This window comes from Nyctereutes procyonoides, unplaced genomic scaffold (genome assembly GCF_905146905.1).
Source record: "Nyctereutes procyonoides isolate TBG_1078 unplaced genomic scaffold, NYPRO_anot_genome, whole genome shotgun sequence".
NCBI classification, from domain to species: Eukaryota; Metazoa; Chordata; class Mammalia; order Carnivora; family Canidae; genus Nyctereutes; species Nyctereutes procyonoides.
The window spans coordinates 26,816,820-26,835,651 of NW_026575140.1; the positions used below are offsets into that span (position 1 = coordinate 26,816,820).

Here is an 18,832-nt window from a genome sequence, read left to right on the forward strand (position 1 = left end):
GTTCTGCCTTTAGCTCTTGAATTATAGGCCAGATATTCATTTTTCACACTACATGGAAAATCTGGTTATAAGGATAGATTTTTTTTTCCTTTTGGTTTTCAAGGACTCCTTATTTCTGAACTAAAAAAGTAGATTATACCTTATGCTTTTACAAGGTTGTATAAAACAGTGAAAACAGAATCTGGATTTGTTTCTCTGTGATTTTACTGAGATGACTTTACTCATTCTCTGTCAGAATATCTAGAAATAGTCTTCCATTTTCATTTTTTACTCCATAACTACTGTAGTATGCAGACGGGAAATCTCGCAGATTGATGTTTCCTCTTCTCAGCTTTCTTTCTTTCTTTCTTTCTTTCTTTCTTTCTTTCTTTCTTTCTTCTTTCTTTCTTTCTTTCTTTCTTTCTCAGATTTATTTATTTTAGAGAGAGAGAGCACACGTGCATGAGTGAGGGAAGAAGCAGAGGGTGAGGGAGAGAGACAAGCAGACTCCCTACTGAGCTCAGAGCCCAAAGCAGGGTCAGTCCCATGACCCTGATACGACTGGAGCCGAAACTAAGAGTCTGAGGCTTGATGGACTGAGCCACCCAGGCGCCCCTCTTCTCAGCTTTCTAAACCCCAACTTCCTTGGCCTAGATTTTTGTTGTTTGTGGGGCCATGATAATGTTTTTTACTCTTTTACTCTATGCCCAAGGGTGTAACTTTACTGTACAGGGCTAGATATTAATGATCTGTAAAATCCATGGTCCAGGATATTCAGGCATCTTAAACTCCCTGTCTTCATTTATGTGGTTTAGTTTTGCCATAAGCCATAGCACTAGGGCCTTGCCATATAGGGAAACAAAAAAGGAGCAGACCTTATGGCAGAAACATTGATGTTTGGAAGAGAGGTTTTGGGGAAATGAAAAGGGTGTTTTAAATAATAGTCATCTTGATGTATTTAGTGCACTGTCAGAAGAAAGCTTCATCCAGAACTACCAAAGCTGGGGCCCAATGAAGTGACAGTTCCTGGCCTCAGTGAATAGAAGATTAGATATTGCTTGGCTTAGTTGACAGACTTTTTTTTTTGTCTCCAAATAAAATAAGCACCTTTCCTTGCCTATTCTAGGAACCAGATAAAACTTCTAAAGAGCTGGTTTGATGGAAATCATGATTATGATACCAGAATTCACAGATATGTTTGTATGTTTCTAAAAAATTAAGTAAATGGATACAAGTCCTGTTGCTAACAAAACTAGTGTTGCATCCAGAAAGTTAATTTAGAAATAATTGAATACCTAATGTGCACTGTATTCACACCAGAATCTGTAGGAGACTCTGAGATGAATCAGACCTTGGTCCTGCTGCTGTGGAGCTTGTCCTTCAGTAAGGAGGTGATGCATGTATGTGATGTAATGAAAATACAGGAGGTCAAGGGCTGTCAGGTTTAGAGGGGGGAAAGCAATAACTTCTGTTGAGGGAAAGGGAATTAGACAAGGTGGCATGGAGAAAGAAGTATTTGATCTGGTGGCAACTGAGCTTTTTTGAAGGTTTTTCTAGTATAGTAATGACATGATTGGAGTTTTGCTTTAGGAAAGCTGTTTCTAAGATGTGATCAAAGACAGAGATTTGGAGACTGGGTGAAAAGCCAGGGAAGCCCAGCGTTCTAAGTGGTGGTGGAAACAGAGGGTGTGATAGATGTGAGACTTGCAGAGGTAGAACCACGTGGATTTGACAGTTGTCAGAGCAAGGCATAAGCTTTAAAGAGGGATTTTTAGGCATAGGTAATGAGGAGGATGGAAATACTATTAAAGATTTGGGAACACAAGAAGAGGTACTGATTTGAAAAGAGGATAATAAATACAACTTTTCATTGAGAAATCTGGGTGATTTTTGTCTTTAGGGTGATGGAAGTACTTAAGTAGACCTGGGAAGAAGTCAGGGTTGAAGGTAGAAATACTGAGAATGAGTATTTGAGTATTTGAAGTATTATAGTTGAAGCCTTGAGATTGAATGAAATTGCCAGAGGATTTAGTATCATATGTGTCTTTACCAAGAATGTCACATAGCAAAACTCCCAAATCCCCCAGTTTTAGGATAGGAGTACTCCAGAAGAGGGTGTTGTTGAAAGAACTCAAGCTGTTCCTTAGAGTTTTTATTTCGCTTTGGGACTCTTTCAGTTAGATTCTCGTTTTGGTTGGATAGTAAAGCATACTGGTGATTTTTTTTTTTTTTTGAAGATTTTATGTATCTATTCATGAGAGACACAGAAAGAGAGAGTCAGAGGGAGAAGCAGGCCCCACACAGGGAGCTCAGTGCGGGACTTGATCTAGGCATTCCGGGATCATGCCTTGAGCTGAAGGCAGATGCCCAACTGCTGAGCCACCGAGGCATCCCAGCATACTGGTTTTGAGCATGAGAGCAGGAAAATAGGGTGTGCTTCCTTGGTCTGCCACCTCTTCCACCACATGTCCTTGTTAGAGTCCTACAACCTCTTTGTGCTTCAGTTTCCTCCCCTATAAAATGGGGATGTAATACCTTTTATAGGGTTGTTTATGAATTATTTAATAATTGAGTGTGATGCTTGAAACCTTGTAAGTGCTCCGTAAACAGTGGCTAACGTTAATGCTAGATTCTTGCTGGCTTCACTGCTTTTGATCTTAAAGGGTGCACTACTTCTCTTTTTGTTTTTATCTATTTTTCCTGTTTCTCTTTTTAAGTCTGAATTTGTACAAAATACTTTTTTGTTTTTTGTTTTCACTCAGCATAACTGAGACCAGCTGAATTTTTGCAAAGAATTTTAGTCAGTGTTAATAGAGAATAAAAGGGAATAATTGTTGTAGATTCAAAACCAACATAGAAACAGTCACGCTTTTTTTTTTTTAAATTTTTTTATTTATTTATGATAGTCACAGAGAGAGAGAGAGAGAGGCAGAGACACAGGCAGAGAGAGGGAGAAGCAGGCTCCATGCACTGGGAGCCCGATGTGGGATTCGATCCCAGGTCTCCAGGATCGCGCCCTGGGCCAAAGGCAGGCGCCAAACCGCTGCGCCACCCAGGGATCCCAGAAACAGTCACGCTTCTATTGCCAAAGGCCTATACAACTTGTTATTTGTTCCTGGATTTCCTGCCTCTCTCCCTGATGACCCCCAGCACCCCAGCACTCCACATGGTGCCCACTGCTTTCTATATTAGGGAGCCATCTGCCTTTTACCTCTACCGAATACTCTCCAGATTCATGCTTACAAAGCTGTTTTACTGACCCGGGACCTTTTCTTTTCATTCAACTAGGATTTTGTTTGGCATCTTACCCCAAGCCTGACTTTTCTGGACTGTGGTGATTGACATAAATGATTGTAAGTGATATATATATTTGTCCGCTGTAATATAAATAATAGGCCTAAGTCTCCTTATTTGTGGGGAATATATTTGGAATCATTTCTCAGATGAATCTTCCTTTTCCCATATGGAAAATTGGCCTTAATCAAGTAGAGTTGTACAGTGTAACAGTGCATTGATCATCAGTAAATGTATAATATGAATTAAGAATTATCATCCATGTGTTAGCAGAAAGATTGTTATTCACATTTGAATTTTGTAGTTGTGAGTGTACTGAATTTGGTAATGTTCTCAGTTCCCTATGGCTCTTTTCCAGTGGAGCCTGAAGGATATATAATTATACATAAGCTGCAATCAAATTAGCAGAGTAACTTAGTTATTGGGATAGAATTGGAATCCAAATATAAATTTATTTTTAAAGTTTTATTTATTTATTCATGAGAGAAACAGAGAGAGAGGCAGACACACAGGCAGAGGGAGAAGCAGGCTTCCTGCAGGGAGCTCAGAGTGGGATGGGATCCCAGGACCCCGGGTCATGACCCAAGCCGAAGGCAGACACTCAACCACTGAACCACCCAGGTGCCCCCAAATCTCAAGTTTGATTAAAAAAAAATACTAAACTACGTTCTCTGAAGGAAAGATAAAGAATTTTGTAGTCTCTATTCTGGTTTTACTTTCCTTACCTCAGGAAGAATCTAATCTGAAGAGTTTTGTTTTTTGTTTTTTTGTTTTTTTTTTTTAAAAGACAGATGGTGGGGCGGGGGCCAATGAGGGAGGTGGGGAGAGAGAGAGAATCTTGAGTGGACTCTGCCCAGCCCAGCTTGGAGCTATGGGACTTGAGCTCACCACCCTGAGATCATGACCTGAGCTGAAATCAAGAGTTGGACATTTAACTGACTGAGCCATCTAGGCTTTCCCAATTGAAAAGTTTTAACTCCTATAAAATGCAAAAGTCTTTGACTTTTCCTTTCAGAAACACCACCTATACCCTTAAAATATCAATTCTTAATTTTTCTGAAGATTATTTCAGTGATTTCATGCTTCTATTTGTTTTTTTTTTTTTTTACAATCTATATTAAATATCTTCTTAGGTAGTTCTTTGATGTGTGAGAGAATAATCCCATTTTGTGTCTTTATATGAGTATTAAATATTTACCATCTTTATGATGGGGGGAGGAGTGTCTTTGGTAAATAGAGAATGGTTGGCATTTTGGTTGGACTCCTTTAGAATGAAAGCAAAAGCTGAAGTCCAGCTATTTAGTGTCAGTATCAGCACTTTCTGTCAGTTCTCTCAGTCCAGTTCCAGAGTTTGATCACCTGCAGGGAGAGTTGAGAATGGGAAAATAGAGACCAGCTTATCCTGTTCCTCATCTTCCCATTGTCTTATATTTGTTCCTCTGTTGTTTACGGGGAATTCTTTTTTTTTTTTTTTTAAGATTTATTTATTTATTCATTCAGAGAGTGAGAGAGAGGCAGAGGGAGAAGCAGGCCCCATGCAGGAAGCCCGATGCGGGACTCCATCCCGGGTCCCCAGGATCACACCCCAGGCCGCAGGTGGCACTAAACCGCTGCACCACCAGGGCTGCCCGTTTATGGGGAATTCTATAAACTCCTGGTACCTTTTGGTGGAGCCTCATATTTAATATTAGGTTAGTAATACAGAAGAGAAGTTAAATTTGATAGTTCATGTAGTTCATTCACTTAGTGATAGGTAGAGGGTGAGGATTTACAGAGGTATTTCTTCAGTGTTAATTTTAGAAGAAATTGATTATTTAGTGTGAAGAAGTACTGGAGCAGTAACTTGCTAACCTAGGGAAAAATTATACAGGACAGTGGTTATTAGAAATATACTTTGTGGGGGATCCCTGGGTGGCGCAGCGGTTTAGCGCCTGCCTTTGGCCCAGGGCGCGATCCTGGAGACCCGGGATCGAATCCCACGTCGGGCTCCCGGTGCATGGAGCCTGCTTCTCCCTCTGCCTATGTCTCTCTCTCTCTCTCTCTCTCGCTCTCTCTCTCTCTCTCTCTCCTCTCTCTCTCTCTGTGTGACTATCATAAATTAAAAAAAAAATTAAAGAAACACACTTTGTGGGGTACCTGGATGGCTTAGTTGAGCGTTTGCCTTTGGCTCGGGTCATGATCTTGGAGTCTTGGATTCGAGCCCCACATTAGGCTCCCTTAGGAGCTGGGAGCCTGCTGCTCCCTCTCTCTGCTGCTCCTCCTGCTCATGCTGTCTCTCTCAAAAAAAAAAAAAAAAAGTCTTAAAATAAAATACATTTTTTTAAAAAAATACATTTTGTTTAACAGGTATAGGAAAATGTTTACATTTGACATTTGCCAGTTGTCAACACTGTGTGTGTGTGTGTGTGTGTGTATGTGTGTGTGTTTTATGTAGAATGAAAAGTGCCTTTATTATCTTTCACCATTGCAAGAGTGAAGAAAACTAAGTGGCTTATAATGAGGGAATTATTTTTAAATATTCAAGCCCACTGAAATTTAAGAGATTATTTTCAGTGTACATTTTTCTCTTAATGTTAAACTGATTCTGATCTTCAGAGAGAACTTTGAAAAAGATACACTAGTACAGCATAGCAGACTAATATTTTAGAGAGAATATTACCAGTAATAAAAAGGACAGAATTATGATACTTTGATGCATTAATTTTAATAACTTTTTTTCACAGCTCTTGAGTCAAGATGAGAAAAGTTAAACAGAAATATGGTTCTCATTTTGATTGTACTGAATTTATTATATGAAGTGTTATCCTTTCTTCAGATGTAGAATCTGGGTTTATGTCCTTTTTGTTTGAAAGAGTGGGTGAGGCTAATTTTTCTGTAGCAGTGGAATTAAATCTTTTTTCACCGATTACCATTTAAAGCAATGCCATAGAAAATGCAGGAATTTGATTATAGCAGTCTGAGCGGTAGTTATTCCAATTCCAAGTGGTCTTCTGCATTTTTAAAGAACAAATTGTTAGAGATTATCTAATGCTGCTATGAAATACTTACAAAAGTTATATTTTTTCCTTGTCCTATAGTTGCTATAAAATTGATGATTTGGTTCTTTCATTAATATTCTCCTTTACAGTAATACTTTGTTCCAGTTGTCTGGCACAGATTTGGGGTCTTGCATTTTATGAACACATGTCATAAATCCAGCCTAAGATAGATGAACTTATTTTTGCTGATGTGCCTTCCCAGAAAATCTTTTTTGCTCCTCTGCAGATTGTCAGTTAAGCTGCCTGCTTTTTATGTTTTTTTTTTTTTTTTCTTCATACCAATTCCATGTGCCACTTGGGCTACCGTATAGTGTTTACCTTATGCTGCCTTTAAGTGCTCCCCAGAGACAGATTGTCCATGGGGCTAATGAAGTTTAAACTAAAGGGACCCTCACTTGCATGAGCCCTTTGGGATTTTATATACAAAATTTTGTAGTCTTATAGAATTTCCTAAAATTGTGTAAATATTAAACCCCACAAAACCTACCTTTTCTAAAATAGAAGACTGTTAGAGGAGATGAAAAAGTAAATGCAGATTTTAGCTTTGTGTTCTAGGTGAAAAGGATATAAATAGAATATTTGGGTTGTGTGTGATGTCAGATTTAATTTATCATGATAACCATCAGTATTGCACCAGATGTTTTGACTGTATTTAGCTTCATATTAAATTAAGCATAGCCAGTGGTCTCTGAAGTCCATCTGTACTGCTGCCAAAGGTAGTAGCACAGAAGACAGTGCCTTTCCTGTTATCACTGCTAGCTGCTTTCTTTCTTGACATGATATTTAGGCTTTTGGATTACTCAGAGAAAAGGTGAGCCTTCATATTTGAACTTTGTATTCTCCAAATTACTGTGCTGGGTGTAGAGGCTTGCATGTTTCTTTTCATCACAAAAGGTGGTGATTTTTAACTTTTTGCTTGTCTACAGACCAGTGGGAACAAATTAAATAAGATTAGTTAGGAGTTTATTGAGGCCTGAAGTGTAGTGAGAGGGAAACCATTACACACAATTGCCAGCTAAACATAGGTACACCTGAGAAGATTTTTCTACATCTGCTACTAGTCATGGAAAAAACAGTTAACTTACTGGCTTTGTCATATAAATGCATGTGAAGATCTGAAGATCCTTGGTTTTCTTTATACTCAGAAAGACAAGTATTGAAATCACTGAAAAAAACCTTTATATTAATTTAAATGAATACGCTTTGATTTTTACCCAATTCCTATTTCATCAGTGTAGTCAGAGAATGCATGGATTCCCCCCCCATAAGTGAGGGTAAAACATACATCTGCAGTGTTCTTATATGAGGATCATTAAGATGGCAGACCTTGCAGATCAAACAATTTCCTCCCATACTTGCTCTCATTTTCCCTAGAAAAGCATTTAGACATCTCTGAAATTAGACATATAAAGCATGTGGTAATGCCAGAACAAAATATCTTAGAAATTTTATCATAATGTTTTTTTTAAAGTCCTAAATGTCCTCTATTTAACATGGAATTCTTTTGTATTAACCTCCTTTCATATGCTAGCTTTCACCAGACTGCAGAATTGCCTGATCTGACTTTCTAATGTAACTGTAATGAATCTTCTGGGAAGCCAAACGATTGAACACACATACTCTGCAACTCTATTGTAAAATATTCAGTCAGTCATGTTGATGTTGCTGATTAAAAGAGAAAGAAAAAAAAAGAATTGGGGGGGGGTGGGAAAGAAAAATGAAAAACTCCCTAACATATATTAAGGCTTAAAGCAAATACATTCTCTTAGGGATTTCAGCCTTTACTAGACATCATGATGTGCAATAATGCCTCGCTTACGTATATTCAGGAACACCTTAATAAAAACATCACATAAATGGAGGCAGAATCAGCTTTGTAAAGCCAGAATTAGAGCATATGATTAAATTCAGTTTTTGACATATTTCTCTGAAAAAGCATATGGAAAAAAACTGGCCTATTTGCACAAGCAGACAAATTGCTCAGGGCATTATGCTTGAGTACCCAGCAGTTAAGTATTTGCTGGGCAATAAATGCAGCACCTATATGCACCAGAGCCCAATGTCTTTCAAATGTGTGTTCCTTATAAGATACTTGGGGTCTTATTTAACAGCCAGAGAAGTGAGGGGAAGGCTTTTCCGTGATATGTTGTTGTAATTGATTTATCCCAGGTATTTCTAATTGTAGCAATATGTGTTTAGCTTATCCATGTGAAAGGAATTGAACCAGAGTTTAATAATTAAGGATTTATTAGTTAAAACTGAATGTTATAATGAGCCAGATGCTACTGCATTGAAACAGCCATTTTCATTAGCATTTTTAAATCAAAGACAATTGAATTTAAATTTGGAGCGTCTTGCTTTTGATGAGTTAATGTTTTAAAATCTTCTAAAATCCATCAAATATTAGGTAAATTTCCTTTAATTTCAATGAAAGACAACTGAAATATCAAGATAGGTAAGTGAATTAAAGCCTCTGACTTTTAAAAATCTTGTCCTTATTTTGATTATAAAATAATCTTGAAATTCTTGTGAAAAATCATTGCAAAAATGTGCAGATTTGAAGAATGAATTTTACTTTTGACTGGAAAAGATATAAATCATTCATATGGAAGAGGCAGTGGTGAATGGGAATGGAGATATGTGTTTTTTTTTTTTCTCTTATCACAGAGAAGCATTTTTAATAATAGCTTGAGTGGTTTGATAAAGCATCCAAAGGAAACTCCCAGGAGAAGAAGATTATACTGGAGAGAGAGATCTTTCTCTGAATCATTTACACTAACCTCTTGCTGAAGCACAGCTTGCATTTTTAATGAAGGATGATTGCATTTCATAAACAGACCTTTAAAAATTAAAATAATATTGATCCTTGTTTAGGTCTATTAAAATAGCATGCTATACATCTCTTTCTAATAGCTCAGGACAGATTATTAATATTTTTAACAGTATATACACAGTTTAATATTTTTTTAAAAAGATTTTATTTGGGGGGGGGAGAGAGAGAGAGAGAGAGAGAGAGAGAGAGAACAGGAAGTGGGTGGAGGGACAGAGGGAGGGGAAGAGAGAGAAGTAGACTCCCCACTGAGCAGGGAGCCCAGTGTGGGGCTTAATGAGGGGCTTGTTGTGTGGGTTGATCCCAGGACCCTGGGATTCATGGCCTGAGCCAAAGGCAGGTCCTTAACTGACTGACTGAGCCACCCAGGTGCCCCTCTTTTGACTCTTTATAGTGACTTTTTATATTTGTTATCCATACATATTTCCATATAATATATAAGGCATTGTATAATATGTTTTTATAATTCAATTTATAATTTATAATTCATTAAATGGTGTCATTCTATAAGTATCTTTTTGCAAATTGCCTTTTTTCCTTCAGCATCACATTCTTTAGTATTTTTTTTTTAGTATCACTGCATATCAGTTGCTCGTTATTCTTTCTTTAATGCTCTTCTTTTCTTTGTAGGTCTGAGTTCTAACCAGTATCGTTTTCCTCTCTATGAACAACTTACTTTAACACTTCTTGGAAAGTATGCCTACTGGCAACAAAAATTCCCTTAATTTTTGTTTGAGAAATTCTCAATTTGTTTGAGAAATTCTTTATTTCTACTTGACTTTTAAAAGGATAAGGTCATTGGGTACAGAGTTCTAAGATAGTGGAGATTTTTCTTTTGACACTTTCTGTATAGCATGTCATCCTTTTTTTTTTTTTTTTTTTTTTGGTGTTGTATGATGTTTATTTTTTTAAAAGAATTTATTTATTTGAGAGAGAAAGAGCGCATGCAGGAGGGATAGAGGGAGAGGAAGAAGCAGACTCCCCACTCAGTGGGGAACCTGATTCAGGACTCCATCCCAGGATCCCAGAATCATGACCTGAGCTGAAGACAGACACTTAACCTACTGAGCCACCCAGGCACCCCTCAGAGTTAAACATTTTATTTCTTTTAAAAAAGATTTTATTTATTCATGAGAGAGGGCCAGAGACATAGGCAGAGGGAGAAGTAGGCTCCCTGCGGGGAACCTGATGTAGAATTCTATCCCAGGACCCTGGGATCATGACCTCAGCCAAGGTAGATGCTCAACCATTGAGCCATCCAGGCGTTCCACAGTTTAATACTTTGTAATCGGAAGTTTCTTTAAATAGGACTTTGATTAAAATGCTTTTGGAAAATGTTTATCTTTGTTAAGTATTACTTTGAAAACAATCTTTATGTTATGAATGATTTTAAAGTTTGGCACTTTATCTTTTTTATTATTTTTTATTTCTAAGTAATCTCTATACCCAGTGTGGGGCTCCAACACAAAACACTGAGATCAAGAGTCACATGCTCAACTGACTGAGCCAGCCAGGTGCCCTTAAAGTTTGGAACTTTAAATTGTTATCATCATAGATTCTCTGGTTTCATGTATATTCCTTTCCTTTATTTCTCTCAGTCACATTAGTTACCTACAAGGGGAATGGGTTTATCTGAAACACTGAATGTAGCCTAGGAAAAGAGATTGGGTAGCTTTCAAGAAACCTTGGTTCACTTACACTGTTGTGACGAGGACATCAAATTACCTGTCAGTAGTCAGTGTTTTTACTTTTGAAATCTGTCCCTCTTTGAAAATGGAATATCTATAAAGTTACTGTGAAGTTTTCTGAATTACCACTTTACAGTTGTGTATCATTTTGAAGACTCCTCTCTGAACAAGGATCATAGGGGTTGCTGGAAGTTTAGTGCTTCCCATGTTAATATAACTGGAAGATGGTACTTAGTGTTGCTTTCCTTCTTCTTTTCTAAAAACGAAAATATTCTGAAGTTAAAGATTTAGTATAAGAATATAAACCTGCAAAGCAAGTGCTTCTTTCAGGTAGAAGGACTAGAAATACAAAGCAAAGTCACAGTTCAGTGGCTATGACAATCTTTTGGGTGACAACCAATTTTCTTTTTATTCCCATTTGAACAGTGGCACACTTACAGTGAGTAGGAGCACAGGCTTAGGAGGCAGTCTGCTCAAATTCAGCTCCTGCCCCTTCCACGTATGCTGGCCTCGTGACTGTGGGCAGGTTATCCTGGTCTCTGTATCGGTTTTCTGTAAAACAGGGTTAATAATAGTAGCCTTTCAAGGGCTGTTGTGAAAATTACATAGGTCACTCCTAGAAGCTATGTAAGTTTTAGCTGTTCTTGTATTATTTGCTTTGGTTTTACTTGTTTTGCAATGGTTAAGGAAAAGTTATTTGGGGGAATGTTCTTATAATACAATCAAATGAGGGAATTCATTATAATTTCTTGGACTTAAGTTTTTTTTCTACCTTTGCTTTTTATTTTACTTCCTTGTGTTTTGTATATCACTAGATGAGGATGCTGATAATGTAGGTACTTGAATTTTTTATTTATTTATGGTGAGTAAAGCAAAGCTATAGGATTTTATTAAGCAAGGATAGAGAGAAAGCTCTCAGGAGTGAGATGGGTCCCAACATGGTTGCCTACCTGAAATTCTTTTTTTGTAATGAAATGGATCCTAAAGATTTAATATAAGAATATAAAACTGCAAAGGAAGGTCTTCTCCTAGGTAGTCTGTGGAGTTAACTCCGATATTCTGTATAGTTTACTAGTTGCTGTAGGAATAAGCACAGTCCTTGGAAATCTTGACAGTAAAACCATGTGTATTTTACACATTCTTTCACCTGATATTGTAGAGGGGATCAGTAGAGCAAAACTAGCCAGGTTGGCATAAGTTTAACTTTGGCATCGTTTAGGAACCCTGGCAGAAACATGGACTTTGCTATTTATTTGAAGATAAAATGACTCCACTATTTTTTAATTAAATATTAAATTACATGTGGTCAGGCTGGTTGCTTCTGAAATACTGGGGTGCTAATTTGTGAAGACCTGACAGGGGCAGCACGTTGAGACCCATTCTGCTCAGTGAAGGCTCCCCTGCTGATGTGTGGCTTCCCTAGATAGTCTAGGGTAGGAGAATTATTTATTCTTACTGTTTTGCCTCTTTATAATGACTGAAGGAGAAGATATTATAGAAAATCAAATAATCTAATTCTTGTGGAATTCATAGTATTTTATTTGTTTAAGATTTTTAAAAATTTATTCATGAGAGACACAGAGAGGCAGAGACATAGGCAGAGGGAGAAGCAGGTCCCCTGCAGGGAGCCTGGTGTGGAACTTGATCCCAGGACCCCGGGATCACAACCTGAGTTGAAGGCAGATGTTCAACCACTGAACCACCCAGGCATCCCCATAGTATTTTATTAATGTTCTTTCAGCCCCACCCCCCCCCAAGCCAAATCATGTCTGATAACCTTTTGTGTATAGTATTACAGAGAATAGTTTCTTTTCCTTGGGATTAGTACTGACCTCAAGCAGAATTAGGAAATGAGGAAAATTTGCTTTGGGGATCATCCCTCTTCTTCTTCTTCTTCTTTTTTTTAAAAAATATTTTATTTATTCATTCATGAGAGACAGAGAGAGAGAGAGAGAGAGAGAGAGAGAAGTAGAGACATGGGCAGAGGGAGAAGCAGGCTCCACGCAGGGAGCCGTACGTGGGACTCGATCCCGGGTCTCCAGGATCACGACCTGGGCTGAAGGTAGCCCTAAACCGCTGAGCCACCCAGGCTGCCCCATCCCTCTTCTTTTTATGTGACCTTCTTACTTCCTCCACAAGCCCAGATACCCTCCCCTCAGAAACCAGCACTTGTCTTTTATCTGCCCTATCATTCCAGTGTTCCATGCAACTGTTTTCCCTATTTCACCTTCTGGAGAATAGACTTTGATGTTAGGTATTCCTGCTATCAGCCATATGAGTGAACGATTACACATTAAAATGTTTTACCCATAATCTTCCTAGAATTATTTGTATAAAAATAAGGTGTAAATAAATAATAGGTAGATGTTATGCTTATTAGCTGCCAGACACTGTTTCAAATTTCTTGACAGTGGGGTTAAGGACATTTATCATTGAAATAATGCTATAAAGGAGATACTGTTATTTCTCCATTTTATAGAGGAAACCAAAGAAGAGAGAGTAATTTAAATAAGGTTATGCAGGTAGTAAGTGGTAGAGCAGGGATTCAGACCCTGGCATTCAGGATCCACAGCCTGAATCATAGGCTGAATCGCTGTGCTGTACTACCTCTCTCTCAGTGTGTATGGATTTCCAGTTGGGAGAGTTCCAGGTAGTCTAGGTGAAATGCCTCTGTGTGTTTCTGTGTGTGTGTGCGCACGCGCACGCATAAGAGTAGGAAGAGAGGTACAGAGATTTTTGCCTTCTCTACCCCCTCTTCAAATTCAGGATGGCCAGTGTTGCCTGAAAATCATCTTTTTAATAATTTGCCTGCTTGTCACAATTCCTTTCTTTCCTGTTCTCCCAAAAGTCAGATTAAGAGTATTGATGCAACTCTTGATCTTGGAGTTCTAGGTTTGAGCCTCATGTTGGCTATAGAGGTTACTTAAAAAATAAGAACATCTAGGGGCACCTGGGTAGCCTCGTTTGTTAAGTGTCCAGCTCTTAGTTTTAGCTCAGGTCATGATCTCATGGGTCATGGGATGGAGCCCCATGGGCAGGCTCCATGCTCAGTGGGAAGTCTGCTTGAGATTCTCTGCCCCCCCCCCCCGAATGTATGCACTCTCTCAAAAAATTTTTTTTTAGATTTATTTGAGAGAGAGAGAGCATGAGTAGGGGGAGGAGGGGTAGACGGAGAGGGAGGAGCAGACGCCCCACTAAGCAGGGAGCCTGATGTGGGACTCAGTCCCAGGACCCTGGGATCATGACCTGAGCCAAAGGCAGACACTTAACCAACTTAGCCACCCAGGTGCCCATCAAAGAAATCTTTAAAAAAAAAAAATCTTCTAAAAAAACTCTGTAATTTTGAGCAAGATACTTAACCCATTCAAAGCATAGTCTCCTTATCTCTAAAATGGGCACAACACTAAGAATACCTACTCTTAGGGAAAGAGCAAGGAAGGAACTGATACAAAGTACTTGGTGTAATTCCTGGCATGTCCTAGGTGTGTTTTTGTTTGTTTTTTTGGTAGTGATAAGGTGGGCAGAGGTGGGGGTGGTGGGTGTTTGTAAACAAGGACTACTTGAATAAGTATCTTTCAGAGTTAATGAGAAATCATCATGATGGGCAAGAGAAGAGCACCTGTTTCAGGAAGTGTCCTAAGGTGTTTCAAGGACTTTGGAGCATCTCGTATTGAAGACAAGATTAATAATTGCTTTTGAAATGGTATGTTCAGTATTATAGTAGTTTAAAGCTATGAAAGACAAACTGTGACTGAAAATCTTATTAACCTGGGAACTTTCCATAGCTGAAAAATAGTAGAGATTTTCAGAGAGAATAGGAAAAAAAGGCAGATGAATTTTAATTTTGCACATAGAAATATATATATATTTTTGGGCAGCCCTGGTGGCTCAGTGGTTTGGTGCCACCTTTGGCCCGGGGTGTCATTCTGGAGACCCGGGATCGAGTTCCAGGTCGGGCTCCCTGTGTGGAGCCTGCTTCTCTCTCTGCCTGTGTCTCTGCCTCTCTCTGTCTCTCTCATGAATAAATAAATAAAATCTTAAAAAAAAAAGAAATATATATATTTTTAAGTCACATCAAGAGAAGGGGATTCAGAATGTGGAAGAAAAATGATTTTTATATGGTGATAGCACTAGTTTTTCCATTATCCAGTTAAATAATAGTTAAAGTTTGCTTTTGCCGTGAACCTTAAGATAGCAAACATTTCTCCGTATTACAGATGAATGAGAAAACACCTTTTTAGGAAAAGCAATTTTGTAAAATATGTCTTGATTCTTACTCCTGGATACTTAAGAATTATTTTCTCTAAATAGTTTAAAAGGAGATCTTTAAACTCTTAGGTTAATATCAGAGCTAATATTTGTGACTTTTTTTTCGTTTAAAAATAAAGGTGGCATTTAAAAAGAAATCTCCCAGGGTGCCCAGCTGGCTCAATCAGTAGATTGTGAGACTCATAATTTTGGAATTGTGGGTTCGAGCCCCATTTGGGTTAGAGATCACTTTAAAAAATAATAAAAAGAAACCTCTCAAGTTAAATGAGACCTTAACGTCCTAATTGTTCATAATTCTACAGCATGTAGTAAGATTCCTCTTTGACAATTAAAACCTTTTTTAAAAAATATTTTATTTATTTATGAGAGACACACACACACACACACAGAGAGAGGCAGAGACACAGGAAGAGGCAGAAGCAGGCTCCATGCAGGAAGCCCAATGTGGGACTTGATCCCGGGACTCCGGGATCATGCCCTGTGCTGAAGGCAGGTGCTCAACGGCTGAGCCACCTAGGCGTCCCTAAAATCTTTATTATTCTTCCTGTTTAACGTTATCCTTAATTCTAAAAACATGGGGAATCACGAACCTTGGCAGATGCTATAGAAAAGGTGTGTGGAAAAGGTATTTCTTCTGCATCCAATTTTCAGGTCCTACCCCCATTTCAAAAGTTTATAGTTTTTTCCTTCTGTTACTGTTCTTTCTTCTGTCTTTTTTTTTTTTTAATTTTTTTTTTAAATTAAAGTAGGCTCCATGCCCATTGTGGGGCTTGAACTCACCACTCTTAGATCAAGAGTCCCATGCACTACCGACTGAGCAGCCAGGTGCCTCTTTTCTTCTGTCTTTACTATCTTTCAGTGTAAAATAAGATCTTTTTTTTTTACATATACATGTCTTTATCAGGAACCAAAGGGTTTTAATATAGCATTTGTTTTATTCACGTATTAGGGAATAGAAATGTGTATATGCATATATTAATCAGAAGCATTTAAATTACTTTTTGAAAAATACTGATTAAATTATTAGTCACTTTTTCAGAAGAATCACACAGTGGGAAAACCTTGTTGGTAATTGGCATGATATTTCCTCAGTAGTTTTTCTTTCTGTCTACTATGGACAGCTTTTGACAGTTACAGAAGATGTCTGTTAGAATCCAGTCCTCCTGGGAAAATCCCTGGGGTGACTGACTTTGATGGATCCTGGCCATGAATTACACCCACCTGAGTGTTAGAACGAGCTGTGGCATGAAGCCTAGAGAGTTCTGTACCCATCATGTAGTCTCAGTTTGAAGCATTTTCTACTCTTTTTCTTGGCAGTTTATTCAAAGGAATATTTGCTACATTTACTATTTATTTGGTACCTGCATGGCTTCAGTTGTCAGAAAAACAGTATCCTGAGATTCTGTGTCTAACAACAGTATTTGTTTGTAGCAACTTCAGGCATTTGATATAAAGAAATGATGTGATTCCTGCAATAGGTAAAATGTATCTTTGTTCCAACTCTGTTTTAAAAAGTGCTATTTATATGTTATAAAAAAATCTGTGATATATAATATGGGCTAGTCAGTGGCAAGAATATGAGTATGTCTGGTGGCTAAAATTAAAAAATTTTATGGCAAGGGCTGCCTGGGTGGACGGTTGAGTGTCCCAATTCTTGCTTTTGGCTCAGGGCATGATCTCAGGGCTGTGGGTTTGAGCCCAGTGCTGGCTCTGCTCTCAGCTCCAAATCTGCTTGTCCCTCTCCCTCCCCCTCTGCTCCTCCCCATACTTGTGCTTGCTCTCTTTCTCTCTCTCTCTGTAAAATAAAATCTTTAAAAAATCGTTTTGTGACCAAAAAAGGGGGAAAAGAACCTAGAATTACACTAACTAGAGGCAGAACCCACTAAGGCACCATGTCTCCTTGTAGATGACTAATGCATCCCAGCTAATGAGTGTTTTCTTATTTTGATGCCTGATAGAAAAAAAGATTTTTTTTAACCCTTGACTTTTTTGAGGAGGGAATCTTATTTTGAGAGTAGGTATTTTGAAGGCACGAAATGATGTAACATTTTATTTTATTTTACTTTAAGATTTTTATTTATTTATTTGAGCAAGCAAAGATGGAAGGGGCTGAGGGGGAAGCTGACTCTCCACTGAGCTCGGCTGGATCCCAGGCTTGATCCCAGGACCTTGAGATCATGACCTGAGCTGAAGTCAGACTCTTAACCCACTAAGCCACTCGGGCACCCCTGATGTAACATTTTAGAGTTTAATTGGAAAAAAAAATATATATATTATATATATATATACTTAAAGATTTATTTACCTATTCATGAGAGAGAGAGAGAGAGAGAGAGAGAGAGAGAGGCAGAGAAACAGGCTTCTTGCAGAGAGCCCGATGCGGGACTTGACTCCGACCCCAGACTCTGGGACCATGACCCAAGCCAAAGGCAGGCACCCAACCGCTGAGCCACCCAATTCCTTAATTGGAATAATTAGTTCTAAAAAGGACTGGAGTTGGTTTATGTGAAAACTTAAAAAAAAAAGTTAATTTATCAGTATTATTTGGGAGAAAATTGCACACTGTACCTTTCCTGACAAATCTTAGACATTGGTAGACTAATCTTTACCAATCAACTGCCATAGCAGAGTTACAGAATACCGGATATTAAGGCTAACCTTGGAGTAGGACAGCTGACGGTGATGGTGCACACAGAAGAGAAGCCACTTGCTGGTAAAGATGGAATAGAGATCTGAACCCAGGCAGTTTGATTCCAGAGTCCAGCCCTTAACTGTGACCTGAATAGACCAGAAGCCACTGAAAGAGCCTGGACACTGCTCAGTAAAAGAATGCCTATTGGTCCTTAAAAGACATCGAGCAGGTTTTGTATTGAGGCAGTGCTGCTTGTATCCATATAGCACTGTACTACCCTGCTCCCTGCCCTCTTCTCTTACTCTGCTGCTGCAGCATTCACTCATTCAGCACATTTTTACTGACTGCCAGGCACAGAGCTAAGAATAATAGTCACCCAATTGCTTTCTAGATGTCCTTACTTTTGGCTCTCTAAAATCCATTCTTAACACAGTGGGAGTGATTTATTTTGTGAAGCATAGATCACGTCATTCTCTTACTTAAAACCCTTTAGGAGTTCCTCATCCCTGTGAGGGTAAAGTCTAGATTTCTTTCAGTGGCCATATACCACCATAGTCTGGCTCTTCTAACTCTCTGATGTAACCTCTGACCACTCTACCCTGCTTTGTTGGTTTCAGTCACATTGTTGTTTGAGGAACTGACAAGCTGACTCTCATTCAAGGTATATTACATTTATTGAAACCCTCAGCCTGGAATGCTCTTCCTTCAGATTTTGCTTTGCTTACTCTGTTTTATAATTTATCTATTTATTTTTTTAAAAAGTTGATTTAGTTATTTGAGAGAGAGTGCCAGCATAGGCAGAGCCCGTTGTGGGTTGATTTTGGGACTCTGGATTTGCACCCTAAGCCAAAGGCAGATGCTCAACCACTGACCACCCAGGCATCCCAATATATTTTAATAGAGGTACAAACAGGAAACTTTGATAGGAACCAAAAGCAAATCCTGATTTTGAGGACCAGACGAATCTTCATTGCAATGGCATTTAAACTGGGCCTTTTCAAAAGTAAGAAGGATATTGTAAGGTAGAAAAGAAGGGAATGTACTTGTGGTGGTAGAAAAGTGTGCTGCCAAGACTCAGCAGGTGGACCATGGAGAAGGAAGG

The 18,832-nt window shown here is 38.5% G+C and overlaps 1 protein-coding gene across 4 annotated transcripts in view; it reads left to right on the plus strand.

Moving 5' to 3' along the window:
• RERE (arginine-glutamic acid dipeptide repeats) overlaps window positions 1-18,832 on the plus strand; it is a 412,302-nt gene that overhangs the window by 48,429 nt on the left and 345,041 nt on the right. The window contains exon 2 of one of the 4 annotated variants that reach the window (XM_055305060.1): window positions 3,268-3,332. The exons of the other annotated variants lie outside the window; for them this stretch is intronic. The gene's annotated coding sequence lies outside the window, so the exon portion shown is untranslated. The remainder of the gene's footprint in view (window positions 1-3,267; window positions 3,333-18,832) is intronic. 4 annotated transcript variants of the gene reach the window in all.